The sequence below is a fragment of the Enhydra lutris genome, unplaced genomic scaffold, assembly GCF_002288905.1.
Source record: "Enhydra lutris kenyoni isolate GAN:26980312 unplaced genomic scaffold, ASM228890v2 scaffoldscaffold3, whole genome shotgun sequence".
In the NCBI taxonomy this organism is placed as follows: domain Eukaryota; kingdom Metazoa; phylum Chordata; class Mammalia; order Carnivora; family Mustelidae; genus Enhydra; species Enhydra lutris.
This window is the reverse complement of record NW_019154087.1, coordinates 46928858-46932574: the sequence shown is the minus strand read 5'-3', so window position 1 is coordinate 46932574 and position 3717 is coordinate 46928858. Positions and strand designations below refer to the sequence as shown.

At 37.7% G+C, this 3717-nt stretch overlaps 1 pseudogene across 1 annotated transcript; it reads left to right on the top strand.

The window, feature by feature from the left end:
- The first annotated feature begins 857 nt into the window (after positions 1 to 857).
- LOC111152857 lies at positions 858 to 3289 on the top strand (annotated as a pseudogene). Its single transcript, XR_002640959.1, has 3 exons — positions 858 to 896; positions 1790 to 2059; positions 2775 to 3289. The product of XR_002640959.1 is annotated as a 60S ribosomal protein L7a pseudogene (transcript).
- Positions 3290 to 3717: the final 428 nt, after the last annotated feature.

Sequence of the window (3717 nt, the reverse complement as noted above, 5' to 3'; positions counted from 1 at the left end):
CTATTATTTCATAGGCATTGTTATTTTATTATTATTTCATATCATATTCATCACAAGTCTATAAGATAGTATTCTTATTATCCCCATTTAAAAGATGAGAAAACTGAGGCATAGAAAGGTTAAGTTGCCCAAGGTCATCAGCTAGAAGTGATAAAGAATTGAATTGTCTAATCTCAAATGAAATTTTATAACATAGCGTGGCCTAGAATTCAGTAATATACCAAGAGAAACACAGTGTATTCTAAATTAAAACGTGAAATAAATACAACATATGATTTAGTGGTGGCCTCACATTGCCAATTCTGTGGTAAGCCCCCCAAACAAAGCCACATATGTCCTTGTGATACCACAAACAAGCTGATTTAAGAATGATAAACTATTTACCTACCTTGTGCTCCATTTTGCTAGTGTTTCTTCTGGGAGCTAGTTGCCTGATTCAGAAAAAAAATGGGGGACAGGGGGACTTTAGATAAAATGGACCAGATAAAATGGTCATTACTAAATCTATTGCAAGTTACCCAAGGATTTTCTAAGCCTTAATATAATAAATTCAACATACATTATACAAATCTCAGGCACCCAATGGCAGGGCAGTAGTGCTTAGGCTTGCCACCATTTATTAATCCAATTCAGTTTTTCCTGGTGAATAAATGAAATGAGTTTTAAGACTGAACTCCAGTTTGATATAATGAAGTGAGCATGCACCTTGGAATTACAAAAGCTAAGTTTACATGTTTGCTCTGATAAATACTGTGTCATCTTGTATAATTCATCTTTTTGGGCCCAAGTTCCTCATTTACAACTGTAAACCTATATCTACCTAATAGGGTTGACAGAGTTGAAATGAGAGAGCCATCATGATGCTTAGCAGAGAGCCTGGCATAGCAGGTTTCGCAGTAAGTACTATCTAGGAGTCTTATTAATCACATTACTTCCAAAGAGCAGATTGAAATGCATATATTTATGTTTTTATAAATTTTATATTTTAACTTATTTTTCTGAAAAAGTTCTACACGCACAGAGTTTTACAATGACAAATAATTATAGGGTATACAGTGAAAAATAAGGCATTCTTTATTCCTTTTCCTTTGCCTGAAATTTCCCCTCAGGAGCATCAACAGTATAAACTTTCAGAGATATCAAATGAATATAAAAGAATATATGCAAATCTTCCTGTTCAGTACAAATGATACCTACTGCTCTACACCTTATTTTTTCACTTAATTTTATATCTTGAGGATCACCGATTATCAATGCTTTTGGGTTTTGACACAATCTAATAAAGAGCATGACACTTAATCACCAGACTTCTGAACCAATTGTGTTGGGACAAAAATTACCAGATGGAGAATACAAGAACCAGTTTTAAACTAATGAAGAACAAGAGGACTTAGCTTAATGTGAGAACCAAAAGGGCTTGCTAATAACCTCTTCCCCAGTAGAAACCGTGGAACACTTGACCTGAGAGAACGTTGAGCTCTAAGAGGAGACACAGCCCCCAGAGTCCCCCTCCCATTCTGAGTAGAGGTAAAAGAACTAAACCAGTTGCCTTTTCTTTTTTCCTTCTCGCTTAGGTTAGTCTATTTTATTTCCTTCTGTTGACAAGGCTGTAATGAATATCTTTGATCGTAGATACATTCTTAAAAATGAAAATAAAGTATTTGCTTGTTAAATTCTCGTAGGTATTACCAAGTCACTCAGTATGAGAAAAGTATTAAAATGCATGTATTAAAAAGACACTCATTTCATCTTCATTAAGTCACTAAAATGTGGCGCTTGTGCCCTGCAGGTCACAGGATGGGATTGGAAACCATTCACCTCTACTATCAATTCAGTACTTCCTATTCCTTATGGAAAAGTGCTTTCAGCTCAAGAAAGTGGCGGTACTCTTTGGCACTTCCAAGTTGGTAGCCAAAGGGACATCATAAGTCTTCTGAGATTTAAGTTCCCAGGCCTGTCGACTTTCAGGCAACTCAGTAACCCAGCACCCAAAAATCTTTTGTGTAAGAGCAGCATCTCGCATATAGACCCAAACAGCAGGATCCTAAATCTGGCAGATGTAACCAGAAGGAGAATGAAGGCTTTAAGAACAGCAATAAGTAAAACACACTAATTATTCCTCTGCAGCAACAATTGTAGAAATTCTGTTTGGTGAAAGTTTGATGAGTCTTTGGTTTCTTTTCAAAATACAAAGCATATTTTTAAGTAAAAATTCAAAAGGAAAAACGTTCGAATGAGTTTGTCAAACACGTGAAGCATGAGGTATATTAGTTTTGGCTTGGAAAATAATGGTTCTCATAACATTACCAAAAAGGTGGTATTTGGGAATAGAATGAATATAGGAAATATGGTAGATTATTTTGTATAAATGAAATGTACTGTAAAAATGAAATGTACTATAAAGTGCATACCTTTCTAGTCCTAAGCTATTTCTTGAAAATGTAACTATCAGACATCATAATCAATGATACTAACTTTTCTTTAATACTACAAATTCTACATACAAGTAAACTAGAAACAAAACAAAAGCAAACAATATTTGGAAAACAGAGGCAGTTATAATATGAAAAAAATGAGTTTGAATGTTTAAATGGGACTTCAGTAAGAAAATGGTTCATTCTGGAATTCCCACTTACACTGGGGAGATCTGGAATTAAAGTTTCTCTAATTACTATTTCTTACCATTGATTCCTAGGTTTAGACAATACTACAGCACTCTGTTATTCTTGCATTTCATTTTCTATTAAGTAGATCTAACCACATAATCTAACCAGAAGAAAGCTGCTGGCAAAGGGGATGTCCCCACCAAGAGGCACCCGGTGCTGCCAGCCGGGGTGAACACAGTCACCACGCTGGTGGAGAACAAGAAGGCCCAGCTGGTCATGATCGCGCACGACGTGGACCCCATTGAGCTGGTGGTGTTCCTGCCCTCCCTGTGTCGCAAGATGGGGGTTCCTACTGCATCATCAAGGGGAAGGCCAGGCTGGGGCGTCTGGTCCACAGGAAGACCTGAACCACGGTAGCCTTCACGCAGGTCAACTCGGAAGACAAAGGGGCTCTGGCGAAGCTGGTGGAAGCCATCAGGACCAATTACAAAGACAGATACAACGAGATCTGCCGCCACTGGGGAGTCAACGTCCTGGGTCCAAAGTCAGTGGCTCGCATCGCCAAGCTGGAAAAGGCAAAGGCTAAAGAACTGGCCACCAAACGGGGCTGAGCGGACTCGGCTTGATTTTCTGTACATAAAAGTAATAAAGTTGTCTTTCGGCCACTAAAAAAAAAAAAAAAAAAAAATTTGGAATTACAAATTCTATTTGTTCATTCAATTGTATATTCATACACTCATGAAATATATATCCCTGGGGCTCCAACTAAGTACAAGGAAAGTACTAAGTTTTAGGGATGAAACGAAGAGCTTGACTAGCCACAGCCCCTTCAGTTATGGAGGTTACCATCTACTAGAAGAGAGACATGTGCTAGAAGTCACAGAAGTAAATGCATAAATGTAATCTTCATTTAAACTATGAAGAAAAATTATGAAAGGATAAGAAAAGATGTAACATTGTGGCCTATTAGGAAGTTTCATTTGAGCCAGAACCTGAAAGACAAGTGAATTTTAACCTGATGAAGAATGTCCAAGGCCAAAGGAATGGCACTGAGACCCAGAAGATCATCAAGGCTGAGCACAGAGAGCAGGAGGGGAGATAAGTGTGGAAT